The sequence below is a fragment of the Adiantum capillus-veneris genome, chromosome 14 (genome assembly GCF_014529385.1).
Source record: "Adiantum capillus-veneris isolate H3 chromosome 14, ASM1452938v2, whole genome shotgun sequence".
NCBI lineage: Eukaryota > Viridiplantae > Streptophyta > Polypodiopsida > Polypodiales > Pteridaceae > Adiantum > Adiantum capillus-veneris.
Genome location: NC_140944.1, coordinates 97,612,963 through 97,630,037, shown reverse-complemented (window position 1 = coordinate 97,630,037; position 17,075 = coordinate 97,612,963). Strand labels below are relative to the sequence as shown.

Below are 17,075 nucleotides of genomic sequence, written 5' to 3'. Positions count from 1 at the left end.
GTGTTTTACAGAGTGTTTATTTTCATCGTAGCTTTTTTCTCCTTCTGTGTGGTTACAGACAAGCCTAAAACGGCATGGCAGTATTAAGAATTTTAGAATTCACTATCAAATAAGTCTTTTGCAACCAATGAAGATCTAACTAGGGTTGTTTTCTTGCCAAAAAAAATGTATACCCTCCCTCCCTATAGTGTTCCTTGTAACTAGTAAAGTTATTCCCAAATACTAAGGTGTTTTGGGGGTTTCCAATCAACGAGCAAATAAAACCGAGCGAAATCGATTTCCGAGCAAATATGGACAACACCCTTTACAAATTGATGTGAGCACAGGGTATATTGAAGAAGATAACCATGTCATGTTGGATTCAAGTAGCACCTCAACCCAAAAGAGCCGCACATCTAAAATTACCACAAAGCAGCGAAGGCTTCAAAATCTCAAACTTCAAAACCTACCCCTTTCTCCAATGAGCCAGTTATAGTGACATGGAACACATGTGATGCATGGGGATCATGATTACCTCCTACACCAATGTGTTATGCACGCTTATTCCCTGTGCAATTTTGTTTTGAATCTCCTGTTATTTTTTATCTCCATCTAACCTCCTTACCATCCTTGAACTTGGTTGGGGTGAAATGCACTAATCACAGATTTACCATCTCTGACATTGCGGTTGCACTCTATGCTTACATCAATGACTTTAAGAACAAACCAATTGTGCCGCAACATTTCAACTTCACATGGATGTAGTTTAGTTCCCTCTGCCATTACATAAGTTCCAGGTGCTAGTCGCAGCGGACTAACAATCATGTCTCATAGTTGTTGCCATCTCATTTCAACCTAACATAGTGAATCCCACTTTGTCACATCGGCAACGTCAAAGGTCAATTGAATGCCTTGTTGGTGGATGTTACCAAGGATAGAAGTGAGAGAGGAGCTTTTGGTTGGAGTGAAGCTTATGCAGATATGCTTGTCAGAATGCTCTGACCTCTAGGGGAGGTATGTGGTTGTCTTCATCTGCAAAGTAGAAAGTCATCGATGGAACTCCCTCAAGAAGACTATTCTCTTGTATTCCTCAGTTTAGTATGTAGCAGGAGTCAAAGAAGGTCCCAACCGGCCGCTCAAATGTGAGTTTCTTAGCAGAGGAAATGGGCATATATGGTAGCCCTGATAGTGTCCCACAGTTAGCCGTGGACACGTTGAGGCATTCGAGTGAAGAAGCCACCAAAGTCGATGTAGACACCGTCATCCCCAGTGTGAGGAAATGAGTAAAAATTCCCTCGTTAGATAGAATCTAGAAATAAGCTCTCTCTCTCTCTCTCTCTCTCTCTCTCTCTCTCTCTCTCTCTCTCTCTCTCTCTCTCTCTCTCTCTCTCTCTCTCTCTCTCTCTCTCTCTCTCTCTCTCTCTCTCTCTCTCCCCCCCCCATACACAACGTAGTTGTTGCAAACGAATTTCTTTAATCTCGCCTCTTTTCACCTGCAACAGGACCGATCTCTCTCTCTCTCTCTCTCTCTCTCTCTCTCTCTCTCTCTCTCTCTCTCTCTCTCTCTCTCTCTCTCTCTCTCTCTATTTTTTTTTTTGAGAGCCGAATCACTTAACAGAAGTATTCTCAATCCCAATACATTTTTAGTCATCATGGGCAGAACCCTGCCAGGAGGTACAATCTGAAACATAACCCCCTAGGACAGATTCCCCCACTTAAACAAAGCAATTACTAAGTTTGTCAAAATTGTGACTTAGCTCGCAGCATTTCTACAAACCAAGCTTGGTCCTTCTCGAGTGCCTTCGCTTGGCATTGTACCTGATGGTGTTGTCGGTGCGCATGCGGATCCAATGCGGGATGGGACGGTTTTTCCTTTGCTTCTTTGCAAGCTTCTTCTTGATAATAAAGATCTTATGGGAAGGCATCGTGCCGTAGGAGCGCAGTTGAACGAGTCTCTCTCTCTCTCTCTCTCTCTCTCTCTCTCTCTCTCTCTCTCCCCCCCCCCCCTTGCAACAAGACCCATGAGACAACATATATTATTGTGAAGTGTAGGGCCCCAGTTCTACTGTTGAACACAGTAGCCACCCATTCTTACAAGCCTTGGGTTTTCAAGTAAAGCACTACCAAGGAAGTCTTGGAAAATAATCGCATAAAGAGCACCTGCATGTTAGGAAATAAGACGTAGCTAAATAGATAATTGAGTAGATTACTTAATGGAGAGAGACAGATTTACATACACGAGATTATAGAGTAGAGAGAGAGAGAGTACACACGATATACGTGGTTCACCCAAAGTGAGCTACGTCCACGGGAAAGCAGCCACTCAGTGGCTTTAGTACTTCAAAACAAGAAGTAGTTTACAAAAGGATTATACCCTTTTGGAGCTCCCGCCTTGCTTCACTCTCACCACCTCACACCCACCTTGTTGCATCAACTTCACACTGTGAAATGTGTGTAGAAATGGCCTCCTTTTATAGGCCAAAAGGGCTACCCTCTCTTATAAGAGGCAACCATGTGTAGCCGCCCTTGTGTGAATAAGTCCAAATCGGACCCTCCAATCCGCCCATGTGTGGCCGCCCTTGTGTAGACAAATCCGCTTTTGAATTCGGCCACCGGCCATTGACTTCCGACCGGCCATTGGCCAAACGATCGGTCGTTTTCCGACCACTTTCCGGCCGCCGGCCGGCCATAATATTCCGGTGAAAATGAATATTCCGGCAAGGGAACAAAAGTCTCGGGGGCGGGCCCCTAAAGTTGCCCCTAATTTTGGCCGTGAAAATTTTATTTCCGGTGAGTGATTGTCTTTCACGCACGATGGCTTCTCCTCATAATGAGGGCCTTACAAATATGCGCTTTTACCACAGAAAATTACAAGGGGTAAATCAGGCTCCATACTTAGCAATCTCCCACTTGGAGACTGATCTCCAAACCAAACCTGTGACCGCTTTTTATCCTGGCTTCTTATCCTTGAATGCCGATTGAAGATGAGCAAAAGCTCAACTTCTCCTTGTTGACCACCTTTGTAAACATGTCTGCAGGATTTTCATTTGTATGCACCTTTCCTAGCTTTAGCTGTCGCTCTTCCAAAAGAGTGCGTATGAAGTGATATCTCACCTCAATGTGCTTTGTCCTTGAATGAAAGGATGATTTCTTCGCGAGATGAATAGCGCTTTGGCTATCACTATACAAGACACAATTGTCTTGTTTGAATCCAAGCTCTTCTAAAAATCTAATCTGTGAAGCCACAAAATTTCTTTGCTTGCCTCCGTCATTGCTACATACTCTGCTTCCGTGGTAGAAAGAAAGACCACTTTCTGCAGCTTTGAAGCCCAACTTACTGCTGTGCCTCCAACCTGAAGACATAGCCCGTAGTGCTCCTTCGAGTATCTTTGTCACCTGCCATATCCGCATCAGCATACCCTTGAAGAAAAATATCAGTTCCTCCAAAATACAAAGCATTTGTTGTTGTCCCTTTTAGATACCTAAGTATCCACTTCACAGCTTGCCAATGCTCTTTACCTGGGTTGTCCATGAACCTACTCACAACTCCCACTGCATGTGCAATATCTGGCCTTGTCCAGACCATAGCCGCACATTAGAGAACCTACCACTGCAGCATATGGAACTTTAGACATATAAACTACTTTTTTCTTGTGTCTTTGGACACATATCCTTCGTTAGTTTAAAGTGACCAGCCAAAGGTGTAGAAACTGGTTTTGCATTTTGCATTGCAAACCTTTCTAGTACCTTCTTGATGTAATCCTCTTGAGATAGATTTATTGTCTTCTTCGTCCTGTCCCTTGCTATTTTCATACCAAGTATCCTCTTTGCAGCACCTAAATCTTTCATTGAAAAAGATTTAGATAGCTCCTCTTTTAGGTCTTTGATGTCCTGCATGTTAGCACTTGCAATCAACATGTCATCAACATACAACATTAGGATGATGAATTTCCCATCTCCCAATTTCTTCGTGTAGACGCAGTGATCCGAGTTGCATCTTGTGAATCCATGATCCAACATCCATCGATCAAACTTCAAGTACCATTGTCTTGATGCTTACTTTAAACCATACAAGCTCTTCTTTAATCTGCAAACCATTTTCTCTTTACCTTTTACTTCATACCCCTTTGGTTGAAGCATGTAGATTTCCTCCTCTAAGTCACCGTGAGGGAATGCCGTGTTTACATCCATTTGCTCGAGATTTAGATCATGAGCAGCCACAAGGCTTAAGACAAGTCTAATTGAGTTCATTTTTATAACAAGAGAAAATATTTCATTGAAGTCAATACCTTTCTTTTGAGAAAACCCTTTTACCACAAGCCTAGACTTGTACCTTTTCTTCCCACCTTCTTCTTCCTTTAGCTTGTATACCCATTTATTTTGAAGTGCCCGCTTACCTTTAGGCAACTCAACCAACTCCCATGTTTGGTTGCGATGTAGTGAGTCCATCTCCACTTGCATGCTCTTTGTCCATTCTTCTTTGGATTCATGTTGCATAGCTTCTTCGTATGATTCCAGCTCACCAGAATCTGAGATCAAGAGATGGTTGAAGGAAGGAACAAACCTTTCTGGAGGCCTACTTGCTCTTGTAGATCTTCGGGGAATAGGTCGAGGCTCCTCAATTGGTTGACGTTGTTGCACATTGTCGCCGTTTGCAGTCCTTGAGTCTTCACCGTCCTCAAGCTCCATGTACTCATCACCTGTTTCTTTTGTTTGTTTTCTTTCCAAGTAATCTTTGTACATATTTTGTTCGTTAAAAATTACATCCCTACTCCTTAAGATTTTACCATCTTCAGGATTCCATAGGCGATACCCAAAGTCACCTTCTCCATAGCCAATGAAGAAACACTTTTTGGACTTTGCATCTAGCTTTGATCTTAGGTTTCTATCTATGTGCATTAAAGCCTCACACCCAACCACTTTGAGAAATGCATAATTCACCGATTTACCAGTCCATGCCTCTTCTGGAACTCCCCCATCCAATGCTGTTGAGGGTGACCGGTTGATTAAGTACACAGACGTACTTACAGCTTCCGCCCAAAGCTCAAGCGGTAGGCCTGCATGTAGCCGCATGCTTCGTGCTCGCTCCATGATTGTCCTATTCATCCTTTCCGAGATCCCATTTTTTTGAGGTGTCCTTGGGGTTGTCCTTTGCCTCCGAATGCCATTGCTAGCACAAAAGCTTTCAAAAGCTTGGCTGCAATATTCGCCTCCATTGTCGGATCTGAGGCATTTAACCTTGGTACCTATTTCATTCTCCACAAGGCTGAAAGCATATTAACTTGTCGCACTTTTTGTGCTTGTTAGCAGTTTCAAGTTAGCACATCTTCAAAAAGCTGGGCGTCCAGTAAATTTTTTACAAATAATATCAAAATTTGTCGGAGGTTGTACATTTGGATTCCTTGTTTCAAGTGCTTTCTATTGATATTTCATATGTCATAGATCTTGGAGATGTAGCTCAAGTTATTGTACTAGTTAGCATATGTCAAAAATGTGCTAGTTAGCATTGTCCGGGACATGAAAAAGCATGACAGGTTAACATGCTTTCACCCACAAAGGCTTTCCACCTTTGAAATATGGAAAATACATCGGACTTATTCTTCATGACATAAACCCATGTTTTTCTAGTCGCATCGTCTATGAATGTTACATAGTACAATGAGCCACCAAGTGATGGTGTACTTGCAGGACCCCAAACATCAGAATGAACCAACTCAAGTTTTCTAATTTTTCTTTCATTTTTTGATTTTTGAAATTTTACCCTCTTTTGTTTACCATAAACACAATCTTCACAGAACTCTAAGTCCACTTCTTTCAAACCTGGTAGAAGCTTCTTTGTTTGAAGGCCCTTTGCATTCCTTTGGCACTCATATGCCCAAGCCGGTAGTGCCACACCGCACTGTCAACTTCTGTAGTTGCTGCACAAGCTGAAGGTTGCGTGCTCATAGTACACAAGTAAAGTGTACCGACCTTTTCTCCCTTGGCAACCACCAAAGATCCCTTTGAAATCTTCCACCGTTTGTTTCTTAATGCAATGTTGTGACCTTCATCATCCAATTGTCCTGTAGAGATCAAATTTTTCCCAAGAGAAGGAACATGCCTAACATCTTTAAGCTTCCATTCATTTCCGTTAGCAGTTTTGACAGAAACTGTACCTTTGTCGACAATCTCACAAGCTTCATCATCTCCCAAGTATACATACCAAAAATTACCTTTGGTGTAATCTTGGAAATGTTGCTTGTGTGGTGTCGCATGGAATGAAGCCCTGGAATCTACTATCCAAGAATTAGACACATTGTCTAATGAGAGAATTAGAGCATCTTGCTCTACTTTACCTGCCACATTGGCCTCGGATGTTGGCTTGTTGTCTTGAGACTCAGTCTCCTTCTTCTTCTTGGACCAACAATCCTTCTTGATGTGGCCCTTCTTGCCGCAGTTCCAACATTCAAGAACTGACTTTGTGAGTGACTTGCTCCGTCTTGAGAGATCACGACCCTTTTGGTTTTTGAACCTCTCCTTAGGCCTTCCTCTTGTTTCCACTGATAGTGCAGCACTTGATGATTCTCCTGTGCTTCTCCTTCGTATTTCCTCGCTTAGGAGAACACCCACAACATCATCAAACTTAAGAGTATTTGTGCCAGAAATAGAATTACTTACAGCCATCACAAGGCTATCCCAACTATCCGGTAGAGATGATAGTACAAGGAGAGCTCGCACTTCGTCATCGAAATTGATTTTCACCGATCGAAGTTGACTTATGTTTGTGTTAAAGTCATTTAGGTGTTCTGCAACTGAACCATTCTCTGCCATCTTTAGATTGAACAATCACTTCATAAGAAATACCTTATTGGATTCCGATGGTTTCTCGTAGAAGTCATCAAGTGATTTCATCAAGTCCTCCGTGGTCTTCATCTCCGAAACGTTGAAGGCCACCGTTGACGCCAAGCTTAACCGGATTGTTCCCAGTGCCTTTCGATCCAGGACAATCCATGCTTCATCTGCCATCGTTGCGGGCTTCTTTGCAAGACCACCTAGTGGCAAGTAGAGGTCCTTCTGGTAGATAGTCTTCAATCTACATCTTCCAATGTTGGTAGTTTTTGCCGTTGAACTTCTCAATCTTGAGCTTCCCTTCCTCCGCCATAACTCCCACTAAATTCAAGGAATCCTTTCCTTGAGATAATTTAGCTACGAGCAAACCTTGCTATGATACCAGTTGTTAGGAAATAAGACGTAGCTAAATAGATAATTGAGTAGATTACTTAATGGAGAGAGATAGATTTGCATACACGAGATTATAGAGTAGAGAGAGAGAGAGTATACACGATATACGTGGTTCACCCAAAGTGGGCTACGTCCACGGGAAAGCAGTCACTCAATGGCTTTAGTACTTCAAAACAAGAAGTAGTTTACAAACGGATAATACCCTTTTGGAGCTCCCGCCTTGCTTCACTCTCACCACCTCACACCCACCTTGTTGCATCAACTTCACACTGTGAAATGGGTGTAGAAATGGACTCCTTTTATAGGCCAAAAGGGCTGCCCTCTCTTATGAGAGGCAGCCATGTGTAGCCACCCTTGTGTGAATAAGTCCAAATCAGACCCTCCAATCCGCCCATGTGTGGCCGCCCTTGTGTAGACAAATCCGCTTTTGAATTCGGCCACCGACCACCACCAACCATTGACTTCCGACCATCGGCCCCCACCGGCCAAACGATCGGTCGTTTGCCGGCCGTCGTCCGGCCATAATATTCCGGCGAAAAGGAATATTCCAACGAGGGAAAAAAAGTCTCGGGGGCAGGCCCCTAAAGTTGCCCCTGATTTTGGCCATGAAAATTTTATTTCCGGTGAGTGATTTTCGTTCACACACGATGGCTTCTCCTCATAATGGGGGCCTTACAAATGTGCGCTTTTACCACAGAAAATAACAAGGGGTAAATCAGGCTCCGTACTTAACAGTGCACATACAAATCCACACAGTGACACACCGCTATCTCTCATGAAAACGATGGAGCCAAGAAAGGATATGTATTTCTACTTCTTAGGTGCAGAAGACATGGGAGGTAAAGCGCTACGTTTATTTCACAAATGCATGGTCTGTTTCTCCATTTTCCTTGCGTGAGGAGGCGCACCCGCGTTTGCATGCCATTAGGCAGGTCAAATAGTAGATACTGGAGTGCTACAATTATCAGCTGGTGTGTGCATATTTGGATTGCATTTCCTTGTGCTAATTATCGATGCTTCCACTGCGAGGGCTCACGGCTGCCCTTGCAAAGAAGACCGGCACTAATAAGCTCCTTCACTCACCCTGCCTAAAACCTGTCAAAACCAGTCCACGCGCCGGTGTGGACTAGTTTCAGCAGGTTCCCAATGATAGCTTTTCAAAGCTACCTACAGGCTATTCTGAAGGTTTTTTTACTTTTTTTAATAATATCAATTTCAGAAGGAGTTTATATGGCCTTCATGATCATAATTCAAAATCATCCACGGTGGTGCGAACCAATTTCAGCATGGATAGTTGCCATCGCCAGTGATGGTAGCCTGAGCCCTGGTGCGACGGGGCCGGGTGCTTTTGTTATAGATTTTTTTATGTTTTATATCAAATCGGCACAATTGAAGGACATTTGGGAATTTTTGGGTAATGTGAGGGATTGGATGACTACTAAAATCGGTTTGCAGTGCCGTGGACCCATTCTGTCCGGCATCTCCAACATGCATGAGAGCCTTTTTTTCAATTTACCACCAGAATTCCCTAATTAACCTTTCAAACATCTCTAAAATCTTTTTTTTTGCAGCTCTTTATAGGACGATTGATTCTCATGAATAAAGGATGATAGATTTAGGATTTAAGATGGTATTGAGGTCTCTTCATATGAAATCGTTCATCATTTTTGGAGCTGAATGCCTCTATTTGTGAGCCTATTGGTGAATAAATTTGTCTAAGACACTATAAATAGATCTCCATTGTCATAAACATTAAACTGTGTTAAAATTGGGGCAAATACATCCCAAAATGATGCAAGGGTATATTGGGAGTTTCTAAACTTTGAGGGGTATTTCGAGAATTTCCACAAATTTCAAGGGTATTTTGGTAATTTTTTATATATATAATATAGCTATCAAGTTTGATACATTCTTCAAAAAAATTGTTGCGGTTCCAGTGAAGAAAAGTCTAGATGTGTTTTAGCGTTTATGAGAGTATCATGACTACATTATTGTCCAGTTCAAAGTGTATATCTCATATACGTAGAAATTAAATACTCAAACAATGAGGGCATTTAATTATGTAGTCCAATAATTGGTCATGGCTCTCAAAGATGGGGAAGGGCTTTGTTGACTAATGATCCTCTCTATAATGATCAAGTCAGTTCAGTGTCTGTCATCAAAGATTTTGATGATTCTGATAATCATGTTTATTGTTGATGAGAGTGAGAGTATAGACCTTTAGGTTGAGACAACTAGTAAGAAAGAAGCTACTTTTGAGCTTGTGTCTTTTCACATAGTGTCCGAGGTGGCTCCATGTGTGGATGAGGGGAATGGTAACCACATACACGTGGACAGAGGAACATCTCTACGTAGAGACCATCTCTATTTCTTTGTCATACTCTACGACCATCTCTTTTCCCTAAATCTCTCTAATTCACAACTAACTTTATTGAAAGACTCGCTCATTTCTTTTGTTGCTCAAAAAAACTTGCCCGTCATCTTGTAAGACTCAAGTGTTTCAACCTATCTAGTTTAGGAGAGTTTACCTTATCTGACTTCTCAACAAGAAAAAGTAGCATTGAGAGACAAAAGTAAAAAAAGTATTTTTAAGATAAAATAGTGAAAGAGAGAGTGTGTATGTGTGTGTTCTTTGGCAGGATGAATCTCTAGGCGGGCCAAAATATATTATCCTTATCCGGTGAAAGGAAGCAAAAAACTCTTACTTTTCAAATCAAATTTTGAAATTTTTTATGGTAGTACCTTAAGGTTTGTGTAAATTTCCCGCTTTTTGATACACAAGCTCAAGAGTTAACCCAGATTTTGAAATTTTAGCAGGTTTAAACACTACTTGTACCTAGTTAAAACAATGGTTCAAGGTGACTACAAATTTGTAGTATTCAAAAAGTTTGAAAGTGACTGACTAGGTAGGTTCATATTTTTAGCTTCTAGGCTCAAAGTCCATAGCCATATGTGGCAATAGGAGCTACTATGATATTTAGTCAATGACTAATATGTTTGTGTGTGTGTGTGAAAGAGAGAGAGAGAGAGAGAGAGAGAGAGAGAGAGAGACTAATATGTGTGTGTGTGTGTGTGTGAGAGAGAGAGAGAGAGAGAGAGGGAGGGAGGGAGACCTATGAATGTCATCTCTATATCATTCCAATTCTATCAAATGTTTCAATATATGGGATCTTTTCTATGATGTTAGAATATTGTATAACATTTATTGTACATTAAAAGTTTCTTAAACTCTTGACCACCCATGCATAGTGCCAATGAGGATGCTCGTAGCCCAACATATCAAAAGGTCAAAAGCCCGGTGTGTGCCTCTCTCTCTCTCTCTCTCTCTCTCTCTCTCTCTCTCTCTCTCTCTCTCTCTCTCTCTCTCTCTCACACACACACACACACACACACACACACCCAAGCCTTTGAGACCTTCTCGCACTTGCCCTTTGTAACCAAAATGGCCATAACTTTGTTGATGTATTTGCAATGCACATTTCCTTCTTCTTAAGATGCACACCAAAAATACTTTTTACTATTTTACCCCACTTTACTTTATGTTGACCCGGTTTGAGACCAGGTAATCTAGACTCTCAACCACTAAGCTTAGGCAAACCTTGTCTAAACACTATTGGCAAGGAGTCTTCATGTTGTATAGCTTGAATGTGTGTGTGTGTGTGTGTGTGTGTGTGTGTGTGTGTGTGTGTGTGTGTGTGTGTGTGTGTGTGTGTGTGTGTGTGTGTGTGAGAGAGAGAGAGAGAGACAGAGAGAGAGAGAGAGAGAACATTTAACGTCACCAAAATAAATAATTGAGTGACAAATATTATCTTATGAATTCTGAGAAGGGGAGAGAGGACACAAAGAGAGAGAAAGAGAGAGAGAGAGAGAGAGAGAGAGAGAGAAGAGGAGGAAGAAAAAAAAAACTCATGTGACTTTAAAAATGTAGCCGATGAGTTTTGATTTTTGAACACAACTGCTTACATGCTTGCATACTTTCTCAAGGAGGGAGAGGGGGTAGGGGTTTTTAATATCATAGAAACAATCACAATGAGTTGAGAGAGAGAGAGAGAGAGAGAGAGAGAGAGAGAGAGGAGAGAGAGAGAGAGAGAGAGACATCATTTTCAAAGGTTAGATTGACCTATGGGACCAAATACGATGTAGCATGCTTGAAGACTATGGATATGATGGTGGCAATTGACAAATTGAATCCATGAAGTTTCTGGGAGAGAAAGAAATGTAGGCCATGTCTCGGGCTAAAATCTAAGAAAACAAAGTTTGATGTGATCAAATACTAAGCATTGAAGTAGGATATGATGCTCATACTCTCAAATTTTCAAGAGAGATAATGTGTATAAAGAAAGAGGATCTTGTCATAAAATCTAATATCTAACCAACCCAAATGATTTTCTCATATTAAACTGATCATTTAATGTGGGAGAATAAACAGGAACAAGGGTTAGAATATAGACATGTGCTTACATATCTATCTCAACACGGGGCCAATGTAAATGTTGAGATGTCAAGCTCTACATCTTGAGCTGGCATCCACTACGGGTCTTGGCCGCGCGGGTCTTGGCCACGCGAGTCTTGGCCGCTTACGACATTTACTCACTGGCGCGTTAGGTGACCGACACGGAGGATCTCTGCCAGTGATTCTACAACTAGACTACACTTATAGTGCCAGCCTAGTACGCTTCTAGCGAGTTCACACTTAGTGACCGCATATACATATGTGCTACTTTTCAGTTTTAGCACTTAGTCATTTTGTACTCTCTTTTCTGTGAGAAGAAGAAGAAGCTTTCCATCTCTGTGTGCTTTGTGCTTATCTTGTGTAGCTCTCTTGCATCCTCTTTCTTTACATGGTATCAGAGCCTGGTGCAGGCAAGAGAGGCTAAGAGAGCAAGAGCATCACAATCTCTTTGTACATAGTCTCCAAAGTGTAGTACACAGAGATTTACTGTACAAGTACAGTGGTTGTATGTACGCTTGATTGTGGACACTCGTTGAGTGTAGAAAGCGTTACACGTACCACGATAGCAGGTTCAACAGATTTGCATTTTTTTGCAGATTGCGGCTATTTTGTCTTAGTGCTTCAAGATGTCTGACGGTTTCAGTCAGATTGTTCCTGAGAAGCTTGAGAAAAATAACTACCCTGCATGGAAGTTCAGAATAACTAATTTCCTAAAAGGAAAAGGTTATTGGGACTATGTAGAAGGAGACAATGAAAAGGAACCAGAGATTCCTGAGGCAAATGCTATAGCAGAACAAAGAAAAGCTTTGAGGGACTGGCAACAAGGCCAGAGAAAAGTGATGTATTGGATTTCTATGAGCATCACAGATGGCATGATGGGCTATCTACAGGATGTTGAAACCCCCGCCATTGCATGGAAAAACTTAGGCAGAGTGTTAGAGGTGAACACCGAGGCCAGGAAGCTTCAACTAAAGTCGGAGCTAAATCAGGTTAAGAGGAACAACCTCTCCATCAATGATTATGCCTTGAAGATCAAGAGTATCATTGAGGCTCTTCGATCTATTAAAGTCTTAGTGGAAGATGATGACATTGTTCGTGCATGCTTGGATGGTCTAGGAGATGAGTATGTACATTTCAGGTCTTCCATGAATACAAGAGACGACATCCCCGTGTTCCAAGATTTGATTTCTATGCTTATTCTTGAGGAGAAGAACCTTGGTCTTGACACATCTACTTCTCGTGGCAGAAATAGGTCTGAACAGGCCTTCTATTCTAACTCCAACAGAGGTAGAGGTAGAGGTCGTGGTCGAGGCCCAAGTGGTTGCAAGGGCCAATTTCAAGAAGGTCAATCAAATCAAAACAATACAGGTGATAGGGGAAACGAGTCTCAAGGCAAGGGGAGTCAAAGACGTTGTGGTGCAGGATCAAGCAGGCAGCAACATACTACAGATAGCAAAGAATGTTGGACTTGTGGTGAAAGAGGTCACATGTCACGTGACTGTCCAAAGGGAAAATCAAGTGGAAAGAGAGAACAGGGAAACTATGCATCTACTAGCAGAGATGTAGATGATAGTAAAAACAAGCGCATGTTTGTTATGCAGCATGTAATGAATACAATGACTGCAGAGAATTCCCACCAAGATGATGTTTGGTATGTGGATTCAGGTGCCTCTAATCACATGACGTCTCGTGGAGAGTGGTTTAGAGATATGCGCAAACCAGATGTGTCAGGCTATGTGCAGACAGGAGATGACACAGCTCACCCCATTGCTCATGTAGGGGACATACCTCTAAATACAAAGAGTGGGAAATCAAAGTACTTAGCAGATGTACTTCATGTCCCAAACATTACAAAGAATCTTGTTTCTGTTGGACAAATGGTTGAGTAGGGTTTGCAGGCTCGTTTCAATCTGAATGGCTATTAAATAGAAGATTTCCAGAATGGCTGTAAGCTGATCACAGAGGGCAAATGTGTGGGCAGAATGTTTACGCTGAATGTAGACATGCCTGAGGTAAAAGCTGCATTATTTGCACAAGGCACAGGTGTTGTGGATGATGTTGAAATTTGGCACAAACACATTGGCCATGTCAATGAGCAGAGATTGCGCAGCATGCAATCAAAATAGATTGTAAAAGGTTTGCCCAAATTCAAGGTGGATGGTATGCATAAAGTGTGTGCAGCATGCCAGTTTGGAAAACGGTCAAAGGGCTCATTTCCACATGAGCGTAATGTATGTAAAAGCCACTTGAGGTGGTGCACACAGATGTTTGGGGTCCAACCGATACTGCAAGTATACATGGTTGCAGGTATTATGTCTCTTTCATTGATGACCATACAAGGAAAGTATGGGTCTACTTCATGCGTAACAAAAGTGAAGTGTTTGGTCACTTTCAGGACTTCAAAGTCATGATTGAGAAGGAGACAAATATGCAAATCAAGACATTGAGGTCAGATGGAGGGGGAGAGTACTTCTCCAGCGATTTTTTAGATTTTCTACGAATGCATGGTATACGCAAGCAGTTTACATGCAGATATACTCCACAACAGAATGGGGTCGCAGAAAGGAAAAACAGGCACATTGCAGAGGTTGCACGTGCATTGATGAATGAGAAGAACATGCCTCATCATTTCTGGGCTGAAGCTGTAAATACAGCTGTGTACATTATGAACAGGACACCTACAGCTGCGGTGCATGATGTAACACCTGAGGAAAACTTTACAGGTACAAAGCTTGATTTGGCACACTTGAAAGTGTTTGGCTGCATAGCTTACGTGCATGTATCAGATGAGTTGCGTAGGAAATTGGATCCTAAAGCAAAGAAATGTATTCTTGTGGGATATTCCCTTGAACAAAAGGGATACAGGTGCTACAATCCTACTACACGAGAATTACGAGTGAGCAGAGATGTAGTCTTTGATGAGATGAGCAGCTGGTACAGTAATGCACATGGCACTATTGGGGCTGATGTAAAAGATGATGTGGTTGTACAAAATGTGAGGCCACAGTCACAGGTTTTGAGTGGACCACAAGAGTCCTCTTCTTGTGGCTCTGTTGAGAAGCCATGGAATGGTAGACTACGTACGCAGGTTACTCCACCAGCAGGTATAGGGAATGTATCACGAAAAGGAAAGGAAAAGGTTGATGAACCTCCCTTTATGGCTGATGCATCATCAGGTTTTTCACATGTAGACATGGATTCAGATGGTTCTGAACAAAGTCTTGATGAGGAATTTGGAATCCCGGCTGTCAGGACACCTGGTGTAAGGGAAAGTACAAGAAGATGCTAGAGGGAAAAAGAGTGACCCAGGATCGCACAGATCTAACAGAGTCAGAAATCCAGTTCAAAAATTGACTTATGATGGGTATCTAGCGCATCACCAAGCCTACATGGCTAAGGTGATACAGGATGTGGAGCCCACATGTTTTGAGGATGCAATTGGAAATGTGCATTGGGATGATGCAATGAATGAAGAGATGGCTGCATTGGAAGCAAACGACACATGGGAGTTGGTGCCATTTCCAAGTGGCAAGAAAGCTATTGGCTGTAAATGGGTGTATAAAACCAAGCATAAGGCTGATGGTAACATTGAGCGTCGCAAGGCAAGGCTGGTCACAAAGGGTTATGCACAGAAGTATGGCATAGACTATGAGGAGACCTTTGCTCCAGTGGCAAAGATGATGACTGTGAGAGCTGTCATAGCAGTGGCTACATCTAGAGTATGGATTATGCATCAAATGGGTGTAAAGAATGCCTTCTTGAATGGTGAGTTGCAAGAGGAAGTGTATATGGATCAGCCACCTGGTTATGTCGATCCAGGTTACCCAGATTATGTATGCAGACTTCTCAAAGCTTTGTATGGTTTGAAGCAGGGCTCTAGAGCATGGTATGACAGGATTGCCAAGTATCTTGTCAGTATTGGGTTTAGGAGAGCTCATGCTGATCATTCACTCTATGTACGTGAGAGTAATGTGGGGATTGTGGTAATTACCATATATGTAGATGAACTTATTATTGTGGGTGACAATGCTATGGAGATTGACCATGTGAAGGGTCTTCTCAAACAGGAGTTTGAAATGAAAGATTTGGGCGAGTTGCGCTACTTTCTTGGCATTGAGGTGATCAGGACTCCAGAGGGTGTATGGCTGTCTCACAGAGACAGTATGCTTTGGACATGTTGTCAAAGTATGGTATGGATGATTGTAAGCCAATTTCTATTCCCTTGGATGTGAATGCAAAGCTGAGTGCAGAGAAGGGTGATGTTGTTGAGGATGTCAAGATGTACAGGAAGATTGTGGGTAGTCTAATCTACTTGACTATCACAAGGCCAGACTTGAGCTACACAGTAGGCTTGGAGAGTCAGTTCATGCAGCTTCCGAGGAAGCCACATTTGGATGGAGTACGACGCACACTTCGGTATGTGCAAGGGACTCTTGACTACGCATTGTTCTATGCAGCAGATGTGCCATTAGCATTGTATGGGTATACAGATGCAGATTGGGCAGGTAGCATTGTTGATAGGAGATCTACGAGTGGCTTCATGTTCTCTTTTGGGAGTGCTTCTGTTAATTGGAGCAGCAAAAAGTAGCCTACGGTTGCTTTATCAAGCACAGAGGCCGAGTACAGAGGTGCAGCAGTTACTGCGTGCGAGGTAGTTTGGCTATGCACATTACTTGAGGATTTGGGAGTGCAGGTGGACCAGCAGATTGTCATCCATTGTGACAACCTCAGTAGCATGCAGTTGGCTAGGAACCCAGTGTTCCATGCCAGGACCAAGCACATAGAGGTCCATTACCACTACGTTCGAGAGCGAGTGTTGGCGGGCGACATCGACTTGGTCTACGTCAGCACAGAGGAGTAGATAGCGGATATCTTTACCAAGGCCCTCGGAGCTGAGAAGCTTCGACATTTCCGAACTATGCTTGGACTCTACGACATGCAGAGCTCGAGGAGGAGTGTTGAAATGTCAAGCTCTACATCTTGAGTTGGCATCCACTATGGGTCTTGGCCGCTTACGGCATTTACTCACTGGTGCATTAGGTGACCGACACGGAGGATCTCTGCTAGTGATTCTACAGCTGGACTACACTTATAGTGCCAGCCTAGTATGCTTCTAGCGAGTTCACACTTAGTGACCGCATGTACATATGTGCTACTTTTCAGTTTTAGCACTTAATCATTTTGTACTCTCTTTTCTGTGAGAAGAAGAAGAAGCTTTCCATCTCTGTGTGCTTTGTGCTTATCTTGTGTAGCTCTCTTGCATCCTCTTTCTTTACAGTAAAGGGGTCCAAATGAGAGATGGTATGTCCAAGAGCAAGGCTAGCTAATGGAGCTTAAAGACCTTAGGGTTAGCTTCATTAAAGACCTCCAAAGGTTAGTGTTAAAAGTCCTTTGACCTTAGGCAAGCTAGGGTTGTGCTTGA

The 17,075-nt window shown here is 42.5% G+C and overlaps 1 pseudogene; it reads right to left on the bottom strand.

The window, feature by feature from the left end:
• Nucleotides 1-1,667: 1,667 nt before the first annotated feature.
• On the bottom strand, nt 1,668-1,904 carry LOC147442808 (large ribosomal subunit protein eL39z/eL39x pseudogene; annotated as a pseudogene).
• Nucleotides 1,905-17,075: the final 15,171 nt, after the last annotated feature.